Consider the following 22,678-nt stretch of genomic DNA (forward strand, 5'->3'; position numbering starts at 1 on the left):
GCAAACAGCTGGTTTTAACACTTCCCTTACAGATCACATCTTTGCTGTATACAATGAAAAAGTGAGAAAGCAAATGCTCAAAATAGAAATCTTAGAACCGGTAATACAATCTTTGCATTAAACAAGGATTCGGGGTGGGAACTCTGTCTCCCAAGTCATCTGGTAGCTTTCTGTTCTTCACACTTTATTTTTATTTTTATTTTTTTATCCTCACCTGAGGACATTTTTCCATTTTTTGTTCAGATAGAGCGGGAGGGAGAGAGAGGAAGAGAGAGAGAGAGAAACATCGATGTGAAAGGACACATCGAGTGGCTGCCACCCGCACGACCAACCAGGGCCCGGGACAAACTGCAACCGAGGTACATGCCCTTAGCGGGAACCGAACCCGGGTCTCTCCGGACCGCAGGCGGACGCTCCAACCGCTGAGCCAAACCGGCCAGGGCTGTTCTTCACACTTTAAAAAGAATATGGGAGTTGAGAATTTCTGGAACATTTGTCTGGCCTCTGCTGTTGGCAGGATGGATCAGACTTTGATCATCAGGGCACATTAAGAGATTACTGAACGAACAAATAAATGAACAAAAGAGAGAAAGAGCCCTCAACTGCATGATAATGTGGCCAGTTTGGACTGAAGTTAGATGAAAGCACTTTTTGTTTATTTTGTTATTGATTTTAGAGAGAGAGGAAGGGAGAGGGAGAGATAGAAACATCGATGAGAGAGAAATGTCAACCTGCTGTCTACTGCACGCACGGGCTGGGGATCAGCCTGAAACCCAGGCATGTGCTCTGACCAGGAATCGATCTGAGACCTCTCAGTGCACAGGACAATGCTCAGCCGACTGAGCCACACTGGCCAGGGCTTTTTTTTGTTGTTAATGGTTGTCACAAGCTGTGATGTCTCCTGCAACCTTGCCTGACACTGTGACAGCAGCATCCCAGTGTCAGGCAGCAGCTCAGGGAACGTTTATGAATGAAAGAGTGAATGAATGAACGTTACAACTTGAACAGTTACACGGGAAAAGAAGTAGACATGGATTGTCACATTTATTATTCCAGTTCCTCTTATTTATGCTGGCCTCAAGTGAATGGCAGAACCTGGCCAGAGGTCAGAGTGATGCAAGACTCCCTCTAGTACACAATATCACAGATTCTTGAATTTGGAGAAAAAGAGAGAGAGAGAGAGAGATTAACAAATACTAGTCCAACCTCTCACTGGTGCAGTAATTCCTTCACAGACAATCCTCACTTGGTAGTGGCATCTTGAACTCTCCTGGGTACTGGGAACTCACTACCTTAAAGGCAGCCCAGTTCATACTTTGAATAGCTTAAAACAATCAAAGGTTCGCCGTCATACTGACATGAACTCTCCTTTCTCCTAGAAGTTTGGGCTGCAATAGATAGGTGTCCTTGTATGTATTTGCCAAAGATAGAGTCCTCATGCCCACCCCTTCGCTTGCTGACAGCCCGTTAGCTCTCTGCACCATCAAATACAAAGTTCATGCACTTTGTGGTTTGAGGGGAGAGCCAAGAAAAGGCAGAAAAGGGAGGGTGTGCACCTGCCAGAGTGAGCCACACAGCCTCCCTCCATCACACCGGACTCCAGCTCATCAAACCTTTACCTGCGGTGCTGGTCCCAAGCACACGCACCTTTTAACTTTCTGGACTCAAACAAGCAGAATGCCTCTATGATTGCACCACAGCGGATTTGTACCACATTAGATTTTAATTTTACATGCCTTTGAAGTGCTGGGTTTAGGGGTAGGTAGGCTAGGAAAGGTGTCCTCAGTGGACCTGAATTCCAAGATCAAATAGAGGCCGATTGTGTACTCTAGAGGCCTCGAGACTAAGGCTGCCTCATAAATCAGGAAAGTGCTGGCTGACCGTCTGGCCTGTCCAGTGCACTTACCTCGAGCCCTGTGGTGCTTTATGGGCATCGATAAAAACACTTAACGCGATGCTGATGCAGGAAGGCAAGGCTTCCAGAACCCAAGGAATTACCAAGCCCACGTTCATTTTTGGCCCAGATACCCAAAAGGTGATGCATTTCTGAAAGTCAATATTTATACTAAACACACCAAAACAATCCAAGGGAAAACATTTAGGTCCTTTAAGAAATGAAAAACGGAATGGGATTTATTCTTCCAAACCTCACCACCACCATTAGGAAGGGGTACTATTATTATCACTCCCGTTTTACAGACAAAGGAAATGGGGTGCAGGGAGGCAAAGTAACTTGTCATGGTCACACAGCTAGTAAGTGGTGACACGAGAATTGGAACCCCGGCTCTAGAGGTCAAGCTCTCATAGTATTTTTTTTTTCCTTTTATTATTTTATTTATTTATTTTTATCATATTACCTCTTAGTCACTGATATGCTTTGTTCTGGGATCAAATCGGGCTCCAGAACTAAAGAAGATAAAAATAAAATAGGAATGGAAATGGTTTTGTCTGGCTAACACTGATGTTTGGCCAGCCTGCAAATTCAGAGGAATGACTGTTCACTTAATCTTCATTCATTTCTCTCGTGTGAACTCCCACTGTGCTTTGTTATACCTCTGTTAGGTATTTGTCACATTTTACCTTGTGACAACCACCTGATATATGTCTAACAGGTCCATGAAGCATTCGGTTTTGCTCATGGTTGGCACTCCATAAGTACTAAATCAATAGTCTTTACTAGGATTGAAAAAATACTGAAGGGAGCTCATTTTCACGCCTACATACAGGAGTGAGCAAAAGTAGGTGTAAGTATCCACTTTCGTTGGTTAAATTACCAGCCAGCATTACCTAAAAGACAAATCATAGGTGAAGATACGAAATAATAACAATAAGAAGAAGACAAATAATACAATACAATAATTAATAAATAAATAATACAAGAATAAACACTGTGTTTCATGTACTCACAACTGTAGGAAAAATCTAGATTCATTATAAGTAAAATCTAAATTTGTAAGTTCACTAACTCCAAGCCCCTGTTATTGCTCATGATGCTAAGAGAACATCATCCAAGTGATTTTATATTCTAAATGGGCTTTCTTTCAGGTGCTGTAAAGTTGGACATTGAAACCATTACACATGTGGTTGCATCTCAGCGATCTTCCTAGGGGTGCCTTTTAGAAACCGTGCTTAGCAGCAGGAATAGGCAAAAATCGATAGGTCTCTCCCTTCGGCAGCCTTTTGAGTTCGTCACAAATTTCTGCTCTCCTCCTCTATGACTATTCTTAGTAACTCCTGTGTAGCCAGGCAGGACCATTTGATTTGCTTTGGCCAATGAAATGGGAGGGGTTGGGGCAATTTATATAAAAATGAAGCCTCTCAGCAGGGGTCTCTCAGCCTAACCTGATCAGTACACTCCACTGGCCCAAACCCACTCCAGTGATCCAGCATCCTGGTTACTTTTCACCTTGATTTAGTGTTTTAGCTGCAAGCACCCCTCCTTCATCTTCCCTCCCTAAGCTTCTCTCTGGAATGCCCTCTGAGAAGGGGGTGGCAAAGGCTAGGTCCTGTCTGTGGGCATCTTCTCAAGAGCCCAGTTTTAGCCAGAATCCCCCACCTTTGATATCTGATCACTGATATCTAATAGATATCTCATCGGGTTCCTCATCCCCCACCATCTGATCACCCTGGCCTGCCTTGAGCAAGGATACTGTTAGATCTGTTCAGCCTGAATCCCTCTCCTTATCCCTGATGTTTCCTCTTAGTCATTTTCCATCCGCTGACCACCACCCTGCTCCTTGGTTATGAATTCCCACTATGCCTTGCTGTATCCGGAGTTGCCCAATCTCCCTCCCTGACCGCACCCTGCTGTAGTGGTCCTGACATCTATCAGGATAGTCTCCTGCCTTGCCATTTCCTTAACAAGTATCATGACCAACTTTTTCTTTCACAGCTATAAAGTCTCATAAAGCATTAAGTGTTACTGTGAACCAAACAGTAGCCAGAACATGTGTCCTGGTTAAACCAACGTTCACTCTGAATTCTCCCTCGAGGAGCTTAGAGACTCTTGCCACGTGCTGCTGGGATCTATCTCCCCCTCGGTTCCAAAGGCAGTGGGGGTGTTGACAATGTGGAGGGTGACATTCCCAAACCCTGGCTCATCCCCAGAAGCAAAGTTCTGCCCAACTGACTGAGGGAAATGGCTCTGTCTGGGCAGAACAGCTCAGAGAAAGGGAACATTGAAGAGTCTTGTCTTGCCTCCCCTACAACTGTTTTGTAACCTGGCTTTTCTATCTACATCACGTGGGCCTTCAAATTTTAGGAATTCATATTTTTTTATTTCAAAAAACAGGGGTTGCCCTCGCTGGTTTGGCTCAGCGGATAGAGCGTCGGCCTGCGGACCAGAGAGTCCCAGGTTCGGTTCCCGTTAAGGGCACGTACCTTGGTTCCAGTTTGTCCCCGGCCCCGACTGGGGTACCGTGGGTGGCAACCACTTGATGTGTCTCTTTCACATCGATGTTTTTCCCTCTGTCTTCCTCCCACCCTCCCTCCTGCTCTATCTGAAGACAGATGCAAAAAATGTCCTCGGGTGAGGATTTTAAAAAAAAAGGAGAAATCTGTAATACTTTAAGCAATAAAAAAAAGTAAAATAAATAAATAAAATGTAACTATTTAAAAAACAAGGGGCTCTCAAAGCAAATGAGTACAGCCCCTCCCCCCGCCTAAAATCTATGGTAAAGATATGGGATTTTATTTTTGCTATTATGCCAATTACTTTTCAGCAGCATTTGAAAATATGAAAAAGCTTAAAAGAGGAAGGAAGAAAATCTGTATTCAAAACCCCAAACCTGGCCTTTACAATGTCCCTGGGTGGTCTATATTTGCATTGGAAGATTTAGTTTGGCATTTTAACTTATGTAAATAGATTCTCACTTTCCTCTGAGCCCGAGAGCCAGTCAAAGGGCGAAGATCCTCTTTCCGAATCAGCGGTAACCCATACCTTCTGAAAGTGAACAAAATCATGTTTTGCAAGGAAACAGGCAGAGACTTTTTTTGTTATTCTTTCTTCCACAAAATACACACCCATTCCCACAACCCCTTGCTATTTTGATCCTAATGGGGCGGGCGATGCTGAAACAGGAGACCAGCCATCATTTTAAAGAGGACACTGTCAAAACACACAGTCCCCACAGGGCCTGCTTACCTTTTCCGCCACCCAAGCCCTGCAACTACTGAAATTCCACGAGCTGATCCTGTGACCGAGTCCCATGTCACCCCCTATCCATGGGCTCGCTGCAACATCAACAACGTGATCAACGTTAAAGGCTTCCATATGTGCCATACAGGGTCTAAGTGCTTTCAAAAGGAGAGGACTTCGTTCCACTTCAATTACGAAAATCTTCAGCTTGTCAAACAAAGAAATGGGTACTATTTCAGGTTAGAGGAGGAAAAGCTGCATTCTAAAAGGGAAACTGACTGGAGGCAGAGAATATAAAATATTGTGTCATTATTTGCCCATTAGCGCTGTTTAAAATATACACCTTGCTCTTGGCATCACTCGAGACATTCATATAAAATAGAAATCTGACAAATGAATCAAAGTTTTTCTTCTTCCCACCAAAAAGGAACCAAAGAGCTGTTCTGCTCAGAGGAGGGTGTCAGATCAAAGCCAGATCAAGAGAATTCGCTCCAGGGGTTCATAAGGGAAAACACAAGGCTCAAACCATCCTGCCTATTACTTCTGCAATGAGAGGTGGTCCTCCTCCAGACTCCCATCCCCAGCAGAGATGCTCAATGTGATCCTGACTCAGGAAGGCAAGGCCTCCAGAATCCTAGGCACATTCGGATTGGGCCCAGACCTGCCATGGGCTACATTTCAGGAAGCAAATGATTTTACTAAACACATTAAAATGATCCAAGGGGAAAGAATTAAATCTTATAATAAAACGAAAACTAAGTGGAGTCTATTCTGCCTAATATTTCAAGTCAACAAAGCTTGTTGAGCATCTACCCCACGTAAGATGCTCTGCTGGAGAATGTAAGGATATTTCAGGGAGCCTAGAGTATAGGGGGGAAGGAGGGAGGTACACAACCATAATTCACAATAAAATTAAAAATTAAATCACTCCCTTTGGTTCAAAGGAGAACAAGCTCACACACATCCCTGAAGAGAGAAGGCTAGAGGGTAATAAAACTGCTGTTTGATACTAAAAGCATCTTCCATGACTGAGTATATACCATGCGCTGTACCCTGTACTCTCCTTATCTGTAACCCTTACTTACAATAATTTGCATTACCTCCATTTTACACATTAAGAAACTGAGGCTCACACAGGTTGTAAATGGGATATCTGGTCTCTTCTTTTCGTTACCTTATGTCACCTCTGAGATGTGCTCTTCTGATGTAGAAGACCAGACAAATAAATGGACTTACATTCCTGCAGGGCAGATTTCAATGAGAAAACCAAACATGTAAAGCAGGGTTCTAACCTTGGCTTTATTGACATTCCGGGCGGGATCATTCTTTCTCATGGGACTGTCCTGTGGATTGCAGGATGCTCAGCAGCAGCCCTGACCTCTCCCCAGCCTCTCTCCCCAACTGTGATAACCAAAAATGTCTCTGGACTTGCCAAATGTCCCCTGAGGAAGACAATCACTCCTGGCTGAGAATCATTAAAAGAAAACTACCCTGGAGTCGGCCAATCTCTTCCTGTAAATCACTAAACAGGGAAAGACAGCGATCCATACAGTCACCTGCCTGAGGGTGGGAGATGGCAGCAGGGGCTCTGCAGGTCCTTCCCGCTGCCCACCGTGAGTCTGAGGTGCACAGGCAGAAAGCAGGGGACCGACTGCTGGCACCTGCCCCACAGTGACCTGCAACACAAAGCACCTGCACTAGACAAATGCATGTTCCCGAAACTGGCACCGCATGCCCCTGGCGTCCACGAAGGCTCTCTGAAGAGCCTGCAGGCATGGGAAGAGCTAACAGCATTCCTTCAGGACCTCTGCTCCCACCTCCATTCTCACAGAAGCCCTCCTTCCACCTTACCAGAGGGGAAATTAGAAAACTCCATATTGTACCGTGATGCTTGACTGCAAAGTATAAAAATACCCTTTTGTTGCCCTGGCCAGGTGGCTCAATTGGTTGGAGTGCTATCTTGTACACCAAAAGATCGCGGGGTTCAGATCCCTAGTCAGGGCACAGATGGGAGGCAACACCTCTCCCACATCGATGTTTCTCTCACTCTCTTTCTCTCTTCCTTCCTCTATCTCTAAAATAAATAAAAACATATTCTTGGGTGAGGATCAAAAAAATGAATAAAATAAAAATACTCTTGTCCATGAGCTCCTTCAGGTATTTAAAAATTATTTTTTTGTTAATTCTTACCTGAGGATATTTTTTCCATTGATTTTTAGAGAGAGTGGAATGGAGGGAGGGGGAGAGAGAAAGACAGAGAAACATCCATGTGAGAGAGATACATTGATGATTGGTTGCCTCCCACACAACCTCCACTGGGCCAGGGATTGAACCTACAACCCAGGTATGTGCCCTTGAATGGGAATCAAACCAGCAACCTTCAGTCCAGGGGCCGATGCTCTAACCATTGACCAACACCAGCCAGGGCCTTCAATTACTTTTTAAATAGAGGTTGGTGTAGGTTTTAGATATTAATTGCATTCAAAGAATAATGTCATCATGTTCTTTTTAAATGTCAGAGTTTACAATATTCTGGAAATCACAATCTTTGTGATTCTTCAAATATACAATGAAAACTGTTAGATGTCAACCTAAAATATGTGGGGTTAGGGGGCAGCATAATTTTTAAAAATTCTTTAGAGGTTATACTACAATAATGAAAACAGCATGGTACTGGCATAAAAACAGATACATAGATCAATGGAACAGAGTAGAGAGCCCAGAAAGAAATTCACGCCTAGATGGTCAACTAATCTATGACAAGGGAGGCAAGAATATACATTGGGGTAAACACAGTTTCTTCAACAAACGGCACTGGGAAAACTGGACAGATGTATGCAAAAAATTATATTGGAACACTTTTTTACACCATATACAAAAATAAACTCAAAATAGATTAAAGACTCAAATGTAAGACCTGAAACCATTAAACTCCTAGAAGAAAATATAGCCAATGAACTCTTAGCCATCACTCTTACCAATATCTTTTTGGATCTGTCTCCTTAAGCAAGGGAAACAAAAGAGAAAATAAATAAATAATCAAATGGGACTACATCAAACTAAAAAAGGTTTGCACAATGAAAGAAACCATTAACAAAATGAAAAGACAACCTACTGAATAGGAGAAGATATTTGCCAATAATACATCTCATAAGGGGTTAATATCCAGAATATATAAAAAACTTATACAATGTTACACAAAAAATAAACAATGCGATTTAAAAACAGTCAGAGGACTCCAATAGACATTTCTCCATAAAGGACATACAGATGGCCAACAGACATTTGAAAAGATGCTCAACACCACTAATCATCAGGGATGCAAATTACAGCCACAATGAAATACCACTTCACCCCTGTCAGAATGGCTATCATCAATAAATCATCAAACAATAAGTGCTGGTGAGGATGTGGAGAAAGAGAAATCCTAGCACACTGTTTGTGGGTTTGTAAATTAGTACAGACACTATGGAAAACAGTATGGAGATTTTTCAAAAAATTAAATATAAAGCTGCTATACAATTCCACTCAGGGCATTTATCTGAAGAAAACAAAAACACTATTTTAAAAAGATACATGCTCCCCTATGTTCACTAAAGCACTACTTAATAGCCAAGATATGAAGCAACGTAGGTGTCCATCAACAGATGAATGGATAAAAGAAGATGTGGTACCTATATACAATGGAAAATTACTCAGCAATAAAAAGAAATGAAATCTTTCTATTTGCAACAACAGAGATGGATCTAGAGGGTATTGCACTAAGTGAAATAAGTCAGACAAAGACAATTGCCATATGATGTCACTTATATGTGGAATCTAAAAAAAGTAAACAAAAACAAAATAAATAAACAAAACATAACAGAAACAAACCCATAGAAATAGAGAACAACTTGATGGTTGCCAAAGGGGAAGGGGTAGGGAGATGGGAAAAATAAATAAATAAATAAATTCTTCAGAATTTACGGGAGAAAAACACCCACCGTTGAAGCATGATGAAGCACACTGGTATCTGTTTCCAGGCAGATCTATTGATCAAGTGCAATCGTCCTTTACAGCGCCTGAGACTCATTTTTATTATAAAGAATATCCTTGACTCTAACATCGATTTCTGCTCTGTGTTTGCCACACTGATGGCTTTAGCTGGGTCTGTGCCCCCGATAGAAACAGTGGGTCATTCTATAAGAGTATAGCAAGAATATAAGGTGAAGCATACAAATGTTAGGGATTAAGTGATATTTTGGAAGCAAGAGCAGCTGCTTGTGGGGAATTCTGGATTGACACTAACCGAAAACAAAAAGGCATGTAAGTCATCTGTTAAGCAGAGGTCCTCCCAGGATTCACTACCAAGTTCGTGTTTCAGATCACAAGGCAGCCACTATATCAGGTAAGCCGGGACGACTGAGCAGCTTTGAATTCAGTTCTGAAGTAAATTCATCTTTGCAACAAACACTCTTGATTGGCAGCCACCCTTGCAAAGTCAACTTCCTGGGCTGTCTTAGTTGTGGACTGCTATGCATTTGGTGCTCAGCAAGACACCTGGTGACACTTGAGAATCAAATGTGTGGCGCTGCAGCACACCTCAAGGGAAGTAGGGTTTGCTAATCATCTGCCACCCTGAGAGATGTCTAATTTTCTTGCTTTCCTTTGATAACACATTTAGACTTTTCCTATCAGCGTGTGAGCATGTTCTAAGGGACTCTCTATCCTGCCACAATAAAAAGTTACACAAAACAGTACTTTTTTAGCATCGCACATCAAGAAACAATGAGATATGATGGGAAGAAAATAAACAAACTGGAATTTGAAATCCAGAACTGGCCTCATGTGGCCTTGACCAAATGGCTTAATGTTTCCGATCATTAGATTCACTGTTTATCAAATGAAGATAAATATGTCAGCCTCACAGGGATGTTGGGATGATCTGATGAACTATAAATATGAACAGGATAAATGCCCAGTGAATGGCAAGTAGTGCTGGGGCCGCCTGCCACTCCTAGAGACCTCACTTGGTAGCAGCGTGCATCAGTGTGTGTTATACCTACACATGGGCACCTCTAACATGCTTTGCCAGTGAAATGCCAAAAATGTTCCGATAGCCAAGAACCTCTTTTCTTGGCTGGTTCTGACTAAACAGATTTGCCTTTCTTTCAACACATTTTAGCAGAGTGGCCTCTATTCCTCCCCCTTTCCTTAACCATGCACTTAAACCAGTAGTTCTTAATCTCTTTTTAGTCGCAAATGCCCAATTTTTTTCCTAGAAAACTTCATTTAATCACAAATGCATACAATTTTGCATCAATTTCACTGGGTTCAATATCCACCTGAAAACTACCATGGGCCTGCCCTTTGCGGTGTCTGTGACTCCTGTTTAGAAGCCTCCTCTAAGCAGAGACCCAGGAGATGCTTTATGAAGATATAGGCTCCTCAGGGTTGGTCTCTGGGCAGCTGTGTCTATTACATTGCAAGCTTGGGTCTAACCTTCTGGTGCCTGGCTTTCTATAGAGAGGAAGTAAGTCCAGGATATCGATGAAAAGTCCCCAGTCAAGAAAAATAATTTTTACATGAACCCGTTTTTATAAATTCAAAGAAATAAAATAAGAGTCAAATTACCTTTAGTTAATTCTCAAAGAAGTCAACCCTAGAAGTTCACTGTCTCAGACAAGTTCCCAAAAGAACATATTTTCTCGCTATTCCAGTGGAGGTAGGTGCCACAAGGTTTCTAAAAGGGATCCAGCGACAACTACAGGGTGTTCCAAGAAATGTACACGGGGTGTCTATAGATTCTATTACATTCAAAAATGAAAACGTATTTTAATAAACACTGGCTTTATAATTATTCAAAGTTGTGTATACATTTTTTGGGACACCCTATATTTACCTGGCATTGGAGATCCACAAAGTATTTTGAGGAGTTAACTAGTTTTATTAGGAGATAGAGCCAAGGCAATACTTGATTTCAAAAGAGCTATGGTCCTACTTTGGGTGTGCCATATCACCCACAGCTACCAATACGCTGGCAAAAAAGAAATAAAATAAAATAATATGGCTACTTTTGAGGCCTGAAGGAAATAACAATGGCTCACAGGGAAATTAATTTTATTTATTTTATTGTTTTGGTATGTGCCCCTAGCGGGAACCGAACCAAGGACTCTCTGGTCCATAGGCCGACACTCCAACCACTGAGCCAAACCAGCCAGGGAATCACAGAGAAATTTAGCAGCAAACTTAAAAGAAACAGACAAGCTTGGCATTTTTGTTTCTCAAAGACAACACTAGCTAAAATGGATGAGTTCTGATTTTAGAGTCAGATCTGATTTGAACCCTACATGTGCTATTTATTAACTATAACCTTGAGCACGTCACTTAACTCAGTTTTAATACCTGAAAAGTATGGATGATAATGTCTACTTCATAGGATTAATATAAAGAATAAAATGAGATAACAGAAGAGCCTTGTATTCAAAATTAACCCATATAATTGTTCTACAACATAGAAGAGTAGAGGTCAGACTGCCTGGGTTCAAATCCTAGCTCTAGAACTTATTAGCTGAACACTTTTCAGAAAGTTACTTGGCATCTTTGTGCCTTAGTTTCCTCATCTGTCAAATAGGATTACAAATAATATGATACCCGAGATTTTGATGAAGATCAAATAAGTTAACACATGGAAAAGTAATTCAAAACGTAATGCCTGGTCAAGTGCTCAGTACGTTTTAGAAAATGTATTGGTAACGCAATACATTTAGTAAACGTGGTGTAATACAATCACTAAACGTACTGAGCACTAGTAAGGCATTCAATATATTATCAACCTATGTTCTATTTGGTGGAGCAAACTGTTGGGAGAAAAAAACTGATGAGGCAATAAATATACTGTGACCTTTTCCGTTAATGCTAGATTAAGTGACAGACAGAAGCAGGGTGACAAGGGAGAATGAATGGCCCCTTTAGGTAACTAACTGGATAAAGCCTGTGCAGAGTCTGTGCTGAGACATGGCTAGGTTTTAAGACTTGGCATGCATTTCACAGGACGGGTTCTGAGTATGGACAGAGCAGCACTCAGGACGGGTCTACAAGAATTACTTGGCTCAGCACTGGAATTGAGGGAAAATCTTGTTTATTAAATGTAGACTCAGAAAAGAGTTTGCGGAAGCAGAAAGGGTGGGAAGAAAGTTAATCGAGCCCCTTTTTAGACATAAAACACACTGACAGAAAGACTACCATCTCAGAAGTGAATCAAAAGCTAGTGACTAGGAACCACTACTGTACGATCTCTGCCCCACTGTCCTGTGAGTTGCATTTCTCTTCTCTGCCCATACCCTAATGGTGATTATAGCTAATGATGTAGATTCTTAACATCCAAAGAGCTTCAGATCAAACCTTCAGCAAGAGAGGGGGACTAGCAGGGTGTGGGGAGGGCCTGAGCCATCCCTCTGCCCCAGAACAAGGTGCAGCAGAAGCTGCAGCAGCAGAGGCGCACGGGGAGAGGAAACAGGTGAATCCATGCCTGGGGCCAGAGACAATGAAGAAAAAGAGATGTTCTGCCCCCAAAAGTGGGCCAAGAGCTGGACAGTCTGGGAAAAGCTTGCATTGGGCCCCTGACCATATTATACAAACATGCCAATGATGATGCTAGAAGATTTTTTAAGCAAAATGGCTCTTGGAGCACTGGATCCTCAGACCTTAAGAAATATTGAGAGTTGGTTCCTATGAAGAGAACAATGATAACTTAGTGGAAGGAGTATCTGATTTATTTTATTGAGAAATATTATCAGAAGAGCAGAGTTTGGGCTCTTTTTTCCACACCAAAACTTTCACAGAAAATTTGGCATTTTAAACAATCAGAGAAAGTATTAATCAGATTCTCATTGATACCCTCAGGATGCAACTTGCACAGGCTGCTCCATTTCAAATTTACTAACACTGATCGAAATCTTTCTTTATGATTTCCACAAGGAAACTATGTTCATAACATAGACACTCACCCATATCTGGCCCTATGATGTCTTCTGTAGTTACCATGCTTTACTGTTAGCTACACTTTCTGCTAATCTGGAATATTTGGAAACAATTTCTCACAACCTTGAACTACAGTAAACCTAGAATGCCCATTTGCAAGGCATGCCAGGCAAGAAAATGGCTGGCTACTTTTCCCTGCCCTTTACCTAGATGTAGTAAAGCAGGATAACGACTGTATTTCATCTTCTGCATTTTGGTTGAGCTTCTAATTTCCTAAGTAATTCCCTGTCTCCATCCTGGGTTTCTGCTTAACCTTGTTAGCCCGGGTGCCAGTCATGAGACTCCCGCACACTCAGTCCCCATCAGTGCTGCCAGGATCCCTGCCCTTAACGATGACGACGCACAGATTTATAAGGCCTGAGCGATTCGGGTGTGGGAGTGGGGCAAGGACAGCCACGCGGCCAGGAAGGTGTTGACGAAAACACATCCCCACCACCCCCAACCACACTTTTTTGCTGCAGTGAAAGAAACTGGCATCTTCTTGCGTAAGTGCTAATTAATACCCCGCTGGAAGTGCATTCGCTCCCCCCAACTTGCGGGAGGCGACAGCGTCTAAGAGCTTCGCAGACAGCTGAAAATGCAATCAAACTGCATCCTTGCCTCTCCCTCTGCGGCCCCCGTCAGCTGGTGGCTCAGAGGGGTGCGGATTTCAACGCGCTGGCCTTCTGCTCCCGAAGAGATGACCGAGGCGGGGCGCGCTAGGGCGCCCCTCCCAGCCCACAAGGTGGGCGACAAGGTGAAGACACCGTGACCCCTCCCTCCTCTTCTGCACTCACCTCTCGGCTCTGCTGGGGGAGCTGCCGCTGGGGGCTCTGGCCGCCCTAGGGCGCTGCGGAGCAAGGGAGCCAGGGGCGGGGGCCGAGGCAAGAGCCCGGCTGCGCTGCAGGGGCCGCACCACTGCCCGGTTCCCAGCGCAGACGACACCGGCCGCAAAGGCTGAGGAGGGGCGCCGAGGCGGCGGCGGGAGAGCGAGACACCCGCCTCCTGTTTACCTGGACGCGCTCCGCGGCGGCGGCACTAGTCTCCCCGAGCGCGGTGGCGGCTCCCGGGCGGCGGCGGCGGCGCTCCAGCGGCTCCCGAGGGTGGCGGGTGCGGCGCGCGCAGGATGTGCTGTCTCACGCTGCGCCCGCTGCTCCGCTCGCGCTCCTCGGGGAGCCAGCACATCCTCTCCCCGAGCCTGACACTGACAGCTCCCCGGGGCACCCAGGCTGCTGGCCCCGCCCCCGGCCCACGCCCTCCACGCCCCCGGCGGGAGCTCACTCCGCGCCCCCTCTTCCCCACCGGGTCTCGCCGGCTGGGAGTGGCGCCGGCCCGGAGGCTGGAGGCGAGCAGGGACCTGAGGACCATCCCTCTATTCCTGTGCAGTGGGCAGGACTCACCTAAGTTGCTGCAAACAGAAGTGCTTCGGTGTTTTGGGAGCTTCTGCTGAGGTGCCAGCGTAGAACAACTTTCACTCCCAGACTAGCACGTTAAGGTCATTTAAATAGAAATCGAAAGCTCAGATCCATCTGCTACCACGAAGACTTATGGATCTGCTTTATCCCTATTTTTTTTCCCCAGAAGACAAAAATACATAGCTTGCCTCCACAGCATTGCTTCTAGGAGTCCTAGCTTTTAAAAACCTGGGTAATCATTCTTGGACTTCCCCAAAGGTTGCCATAACAGCTAAGTTTTAAGGCCCAGAAATGGAGTTTGGGATACTAATCAGTGCAGGTTTGGCACCATTTTATAGGTAAGCTTTTAATGTGTTTCTTGAATATCTGTGATAAAGACTAACTGGAACTTGAAAAGAACATAATCAGTCCGGAGGGTTTGTGGGAGGAGCTAGGACTTGTGGAAGTTCTGGAATTCCATGAAATGAAGAGAACCCTACAGGAAGAACTCAATGTATAGTATACAGCTCGATGGTTCTAACTTCCTCTTTCCAAAACTTATGTTTTCCCTTATATAAATACCCCTCCATCTGGGCACTTAGGCCAGAGTGCACGTGGCTTGCCTTGTCTACATGCACCCCTTGCTTTTTCCCAAATAAATCCTTTTTGGTGACAAAACACCTAGTTGGTATTATTTTTCAATCAACATGTGGAGTCATTGCAAACATCAGAATGAAAGTTAACAGAGGGTGAAGACTGTATCTTATTCATTGCTGTATCCTCAATACCTAAAACGGTGTTTGATGCATAATGGTGCTCAATAAATGTGTCAGTTTATTTAATTGACAAGTACTACAGTCATTTCCAAATAAATATAGAACTGGTTGTAAATACAACATCATATCTATCAATAACATGGCCATTCTTGTTCCAGTTTTGGTTGCCTGGCAAATCATTGTGTAAGTATGGCTAAAAGAGAGAGAGGTGAAACATTTTTAGATAGAATGAACTTAAGATATTCCAAATTAAATTATATGAAACAAATACTTGCCCATGCCACGTATTGGATACTTAATACAGACACGTGCTGCTTAAGAATGGAATGCATTCTGAGAAATTCGACACTAGGCGATTTCCTGGTTGTGCAAACATCATAAAGTGTACTGTTAAAAAACAAATTTAAAGATCTAATTGGCTTTATTTAGTGATTCCAGCAGCATCCATTTAGCAAATAGAAGGGTACTCCTTTGAGGAGGGGATGTACAAAATACAACCTATTTAGAAAAAAAGAAAAAAGAAAGAAAAGATTAATTTTAGACCAGCACAACTAGTGAGTGGGGCCTGAGAAGGAGGGGGATGAGAATGGTAAAGGTTTTTTATCATGCAAATTGCCTCTTTTTTCTGTGGGTAGGGGGTGGGGGATGGAATGGGCCCATGTGACAGAGAATCTCATTGGTGTTGACCAGAAAATTCCAGACTGGTTGATTAAGAATATATTTCTGGCCCTGGCCGGTTTGGCTCAGCGGTTAGAGCGTCCACCTGCGGTCCGGAGAGACCGGGGTTTGGTTCCCGCTAAGGGCATGTACCTCGGTTGCAGTTTGTCCCCGGCCCTGGTTGGTCGTGCGGGTGGCAGCCACTCGATGTGTCCCTTTCACATCGATGTTTCCCTCTCTCTCTCTTCCTCTCTCTCCCTCCCACTCTGTCTGTACAAAAAATGGAAAAATGTCCTCGGATGAGGATAAAAAAAAAAAAGAATATATTTCTGGTTTAAACAGTAATTAGGTCAGGTATTAAATCTAGGTTTGCCATCATGGGTTTTTAGCACAACAGCGACCATTTTGGGCCTGTGGTTTTTCTCTTTAAAAATATTTACATAAACAGACATGGTATAGCCTACTACCCACCTAGGCTATATGGTATAGCCTATTACTCTGCAGGGGAGGAAAAATAATTTTACCTTTACCCTTCTGGGTTCTTGGCTGAGACATCTCTGTAATAAAAGACAGAAGAGGAGAAAAACAAAGTTTAATAACATGTATACTTCCTGTATACATAGGAGAGATGCAGGAAAATTGAGTTATCATTCTTTTTCATCATAATGTACCCAGGCATAGTACAGATAATTGGGTGTGGGAATGAAAATGAATAAGAAATTAATGGTCTCCATATTCTAGAGACTTAAAGTCTGATGAAAAGACACAACTGGCTTTAATACCAAGCAGATTAGGAAAAGTAGAATAATTGAAGACAATTGCCATGAGAGACGGAGAAGAGGAAAATCCATTCCAATTGGGAATCTTTATAATCCAGAAGGGCTTGTTGAAGAGATGGTGGGTATATATCTATAGTTAGATACAAATTTTGACAGATGGTAATATGCATTTGAGAATTGAGTTAGAAAGTTGGCAGAAAAAGAGTAATAAACCTCATTTTTATTGGTAGGTTTTTTTTAGAGCATTCTAGGTTTACAAAAATATTGTGAAGAAAGTACAGAGTGTTCCCATATACCCTAAAAATTATAAACTGCTCATTGCAAATATACCTATTTCACTCTTAATCTAGTTATTGCTCTGAAATTTGAAAGATGGTCTCCAAGAAAGAATTAAGATGCTACCACAGAACATGCTGGGCAAATTCCTGACTTGCTAGCCATTAAGAGGTTGCTTTAGAATCCTCCAGACAATGGTGTGGCTAAATTCTCCTACTCTGGGATCAGAATCTCCATCTACCACTTAACTGATTTGGTCTTTTTGCACACGTTACTAGGGTCCTCTGAGACTCAAATCTCCTAGGAGTCAAAAGGGGGCAATAAAGATACTTGCCTCCTGAGATATTTCAATAAGTTGATCCATGTGAAGCACTTGGCACAGCCCCTAGCATTTAAATAGAAACATTCAATAAATGCTAGCTATAGTTTGCTATTATGAATTCAGTCTGCACGCAAAGTTCAAAAAGTAGAGCTTTGTAGCCTCTAACTTTACTGTCCATTCTGCAACATTACCACATTTCAGGGACCACTCAGACCTTGGGGTCACTACCAGTCTTCAAGACAGAGATGCCTCTGCCTCTGTGCACCTCTCCTTCATCAGTGCTGGACACAGGTGTAGCCCCACAGCTGGTCCCTTGTCTGACTTACTTTCCTAGAGGTACAACCACACTCTCATAGACCAGATCCTTTCACATCTGCCTGAGATTCTCCTCTGGAAGTTATTCCCTAGTTCATTATATCTTTGTTACAAGAATAATACTGAAAATTCACCTCTGTGGTCCAAAGGCTGTAAAATAACAGAAAAAATGTGAGCCATCTGAATCAGTTATTAAAAATACAAGATGCCAAATAAGAAGAAAACACTTGGAAATATTCTCTAGTTAAGACAACATGAGCTCTTCATCATGCTCGGGAAACTAATTAAAATCACTGCCCAGTGACACATACAGTTTTGTTTGGGATACGTACATCTATTATATAACTGAAGTTGGTCTGTTTGGGCCAAATCAAAGCAATAGTAATAGATGTCCAAAAGCAAGTGTATTATTTGTGTTGGGAGATTGATTAGAAATCAAAGAGTGACTTATGGGGAACTCAATTATTCTAATGTCTAAAACAACTACTGGTTTTATTTTCTGGACACTTTTCATTAAGGGACACAGTCTTATATAGAAGGTACAAAGGCTCTGCAGTAAATAAATATACATAAAATTTACCTTCAATTTTGGAAGAATAAATTTGGAGATGTCTGCTGTATAAGTTTAGATTTTTCTGAATGCTTTTTGGATAATTCCCCAATGCAACTCCAGTTTTACTATAATTACCTATACTTGTAATGTAATTGTATTATAATCACCCATATTTGCACACGCTTCACTTTTGCCTCCATGTGTCTTTGCTCCTTCCCCTCCTTCTTACAGTTCCTTCCAGGATGATGTTGATCCAAAATGCATTGTTTTTAACAATCCATAATAAAATTTAACCATGAGGCCTAGCTGGTGTAGCTCAGTGGTGGAGCATTGACCCATGCACCAAGAGGTCACCAGTTCGATTCCTAGTCAGGGCACATGCCCAGGTTGTGGGCCTGATCCCCAGTGGGAGGCTTGCAGGAGGTGGTCAATCGATGTTCTCTCTCATTGATATTTCTCTCTCTGTCTCTCCCTTCCTCTCTCTCTAAAATCAAGAAAGAAAAAAACTATTTAAAAAAATGCAACCATGAAAATATCTACAAAGCAAAACTAAACATTTTTTTGATCTTAAAAAATCGTTTTAAACACTTCAATTTATGGGATTACAAAACATAAATTAATTACATTGTTTTCAGTTTGCTTCCCATCAGTGTTTAAATGTAAATCTTTATTTTTCCCAACTGTATAATCAGTTTCTATATTCTCCTTTGTGTTTTGTCTCATTACTTGTTATCTTGAATTTATATCTCTAGGAATCAAATGAACCTACCCTACCAGATGAAATTAAACCACATTTTTGGTAAATTACTTCTCTGTATTATTTTCTAGAAACATATTCCATTCCTTGGAAAGATTGATCCTAATAGCTTTATCTGCCACAAATCTCCCAAGACTTAAAAAAATTCGTGTGTATTTATTTATAAGTAATTAAGCATATATATATATACACATATATATGTATATATATACACACACATATATATACACATATATGTGTATATATACATATATACACACACACACATATATACATATATATGTATATACACACACACACTAGTATGGTATAGTACGGCGTTTGTGCCTTCAACCAGAAAATCTCAGCATTTTTTTTTTTTATGGTGCTGCATTATTTCTTTTCTGTCATGTGCTAACTCTTAATATTATTTGATTACCCAAAATGTGAAATCTGAATATTTTGTGTATTTTAGAATACAAATTTTATATATTACATGTTACTCACTTCTCTTCCTCATTATGCTTACTTCATTATAAAGTTATATATGCTTTAAGAAGAATTATAATACAGTTTGTATAAAATAACACAATTTTATAGTATTAAAGGAACGTATAAATCAGTAGTTTTACATTAAGGTCAAGAACACAGGCTCCGGATTCAGGCTCATGTGGGTTAAAACTGGTAGCTGTATGATTCTGTGCAACTTGCTTAAACCCTTTAACTTCGATAGCTTCATCTGTATAATGGGGATAATAATGTCCGTTTCTTAAGATTCTAATAAGGGCCCAGCTGGTGTGCTCAGCAGATTGAGCATTGCCCCATGGACTGAAAGGTTCCTATTCTATTCCTGGGCCAGGCACATGCCTCGGTTGTGGGCTTGATCCCCAGTAGGGGGCTGCAGGAGGCAGCCGATCATTGTATCTCTCTCACATGGATGTTCTATCTCTCTCTCCCTTCCTCTCTCTCTCTCTCTCTCTCTAAAAAATCAATAAAAGCATATTTAAAAAAAAAAAGATTCTAAGCCCTGGCCAGTTTGGCTCAGCGGTTAGAGAGTTGGCCTTCAGACCAAAGGGTCATGGGTTCAATTCCAGTCAAGGGCACATGCCTGGGTTACAATTTGTCCCCGGCCCTGGTTGGGTCATGCAGGAGGCAACCAGTCAGCGTGTCTCTCTCACATCAATGTCTCTCTCTCTCTCTCTCATCTCTTTTTCTCACTCCCACTCTATCTGATGGTAAATAGAAAAATATTCTCGGGTGAGGATTTAAAAAAAAATATTCTAATAAGGATTAAATGAGATAATGCTTGTAAAGAACTTGGTTAAAGTAATTGGCACTAAGTAAACACTGAATTAATGACAGACATTGTTATTATGTGAATATGCATAGGAAAAAGACTGAAGGTTACACAAAATGTTAAAGGTGGCTTAGATTTTCGAGGAGATTAAATTTGTTTTTTTTTTTCTTTTGATTTTATCCTTGTTTTTTAATTGCTCTATAATGAATATGCATGTGTTCCAACAGGACTGTTAGATACCAGGGAAAATTCAGAAACAGTATTAAGTCACTTAAAAGCAACAGAGGTTTATATTATAAGCTTCTTCCTTTGGAAATGCCCTAAACATACACTAAATCTTATCACTTGGCAGTGGTGATAATATCCATTTTAGATATTAGAACGGATAAACTGTGGATAGATGAAGTGCTGCACCTCCTTGCTAGAAAGGGAGTCAGGAGAAGGATGGAGTGCCGATGAATGGAGATGATCACGCCCTCTCACTTCCTCGATAAGCATTGAGTATCATACTGCACACCACTTCTAGCATACATCACTTAGGCAGTTATTGTGCCTCTCTGGTTCCATTGAGATGCAGTGAGCCATGAAGGAATCCCTCCCCAGGGATGTAATAATGATAGGCTGCAATCGTCTCTGGAAATGGAAAGATATGCTGCCCTGTCTATCCTCCAGGGAAGTATCCTTCGTACTGGTGATGAGAAGATGGAGCCATGTGACTAGCAGTACTCTTGTGACCTGCAGGTCCTTACTCTCCTACATTTGCTAAGTATTCAGGTGAAATTCTTAGTGGGGGTATGTTGGAGGAGATCATCAAGAAGATGAAACCACTGATTGACCCAAGAGCTGGACCTGGACCATCCTCTCCGCTGCCCTTGTAATCTACCTTCTGCCCACCATTCCCATTGTGGGAACCATTTGCAAAGAAGCAGCCTTGGGAGAACAATGTGTTGTTGAGACTAACTGGAGTGGATACATGGCTGAACCCCATTGAGACTTCTGTATAAACTTTTTAAGAATCTGACTCACGGATACAGAGATCTACTTGCCTTGGTGTCTGTCCAAGACAAGTACATTAAGTAAGTTTCCTGCTTACTAAACTTGCCACCCACCAATCTGAAGTGGCCTGTTTCCTAGGTCTCTATTTGTCCTTCATGTACCTGGCCCAGTCTGCAAACCATTGGGGTACTGCAATTCACATTATTGACCAGATGTTTCTAAAAATACACCTGACTGTAAAATATAAGTTTAATTAGTTAATGGGAAGATAGTTAAAGAAAGAGATCATCTATCCCCTTAAATTTCTCACATGAAAACCAATTAGCACATGAGAAAGCCTTTAATGTTTTCATGCTCTCATATAAGAACAAGATCTTAAAGGTTCACTTGAATCATTGATTTCTTTGCCTCTTGGAAGTATCTATTATATTTTGAGAAATTTCCCAATTGATATTTTAAATTGAACCCTTTATTGTTGCAAATATATGTTCATTCAAATCTTTTTTTTTTTTTTCCGATTATCTTCATAAGGGGAGAGAGAGAGAGAGAGGGAGAGAGAGAGAGAGAGAGAGAGAAACATCGACCTGAGAGAGACACATTGACTGGTCACCTCCGGCACGACCCCGATCAGGGCTAGGGTGAACCACAACAGAGGTATGTACCCTTGGCTGGAATTGAACCTGTGACTCCTTGATCCACTGGCTGACACTCTAACCACTGAGCAAAACTGGCCAGGGCTGTATTCAAATCTTGAATAATGGTCGGAGGTTAATAAAGAATGATTCATAAGTATTTTACAAGTTAGCTTTATTCCATTTGTCATTAGGCCTTAGGGTCATATTTTTGCTTTGCTTTTCTAACTTTGCATGAAATTCCTTAAGTACAGTAGTGAATAAATATTTTTTAAGAGTATTTTTAAAATTGAATTTTCATTTTTAGTTAGTAAAATTATATTTAATAATCTCTTTTTAAAATACTTCTTCATACAAGTTTTTCTTATGGACTAAAAATAATAGAAGAGAAAATATCATAAGCTGCCTAAAGCTGTTGTATGTCTCTCATTACTTTGATGTTCTTAATATTGTTATTTTTAAGTCAAACTTTCCCCCTCACTAACATCACGCTGATGGAGATAAATTGCTGAGCTATTCAAATAGTTCCTTAACATCCAACTTGTCAAAGATTAATAAGGTTATACAAGATCACATTAAATGAGATGACTAACCACATTAAGTCTGAAAACCTGTTTGCTTCTTTACAGTAAAAGAACTACAAGTACAAATAAATACTGTATTTTGAGAAAAAACATGTAACATTTCAGGTCAACAGATTAATAAAAATCCAAGTTGTGTTTAGCAAAGCCAACAAATAAGAATATATTTCAGCCCTGGCCGGTTTGGCTCAGCGGTTAGAGCATCGGCCTGCGGTCCGGAGAAACC

The 22,678-nt window shown here is 41.7% G+C and overlaps 1 protein-coding gene across 5 annotated transcripts in view; it reads right to left on the reverse strand.

Annotated features, from left to right (window-relative positions):
- DYNC1I1 (dynein cytoplasmic 1 intermediate chain 1) overlaps positions 1-14,369 on the reverse strand; it is a 308,363-nt gene extending 293,994 nt beyond the window's left edge. For 4 of the 5 annotated variants that reach the window (XM_036246459.1, XM_036246457.1, XM_036246458.1 and 1 more), the window contains exon 1: positions 14,152-14,369. The gene's annotated coding sequence lies outside the window, so the exon portion shown is untranslated. Of the gene's footprint in view, positions 1-13,935 lie in introns of all 5 variants that reach the window. The other variant, XM_036246456.1, reaches the window with a different exon arrangement.
- Between the last annotated feature and the right edge of the window lie 8,309 nt (positions 14,370-22,678).

The sequence above is a fragment of the Molossus molossus genome, unplaced genomic scaffold (assembly GCF_014108415.1).
Source record: "Molossus molossus isolate mMolMol1 unplaced genomic scaffold, mMolMol1.p scaffold_m16_p_7, whole genome shotgun sequence".
In the NCBI taxonomy this organism is placed as follows: Eukaryota; Metazoa; Chordata; class Mammalia; order Chiroptera; family Molossidae; genus Molossus; species Molossus molossus.